This window comes from Bactrocera latifrons, unplaced genomic scaffold (genome assembly GCF_001853355.1).
Source record: "Bactrocera latifrons isolate USDA-ARS-PBARC rearing strain unplaced genomic scaffold, ASM185335v1 scaffold_14, whole genome shotgun sequence".
NCBI lineage: Eukaryota > Metazoa > Arthropoda > Insecta > Diptera > Tephritidae > Bactrocera > Bactrocera latifrons.
This window is the reverse complement of record NW_017534852.1, coordinates 1526655-1527032: the sequence shown is the minus strand read 5'-3', so window position 1 is coordinate 1527032 and position 378 is coordinate 1526655.

Genomic DNA, 378 nt, shown 5'->3' with positions numbered 1-378 from the left:
TAAATATAATAATAAAAGAAATATCACAATCCAATTTAATTCTTGATTTCCCTACCAACTCGTTTTGATAATTAAAAAAAAAAAATAGTAAAATTGTGGAATACTATAAAGCATGGTTACAAATTATGCCTAAAAAATTATTCATTATAACTTTTTTTGATTTTTCAATCTCGAAAATATGAATTAAAAATAGTTTTTAATTTCTAACCTAAACATCTAATATGTGATTTTTAATCTGGAATAACGAATAGAGAAATATAAAAAAAGTAATTTCTAAAACAGGATTTAAAAACTAAAAATTTATTTTTTATTAATAACCGGATTAAAAGTTAAATTTTCATTTTTTTTTACTGTATTGAAAAATAAAAAGGAAATGTT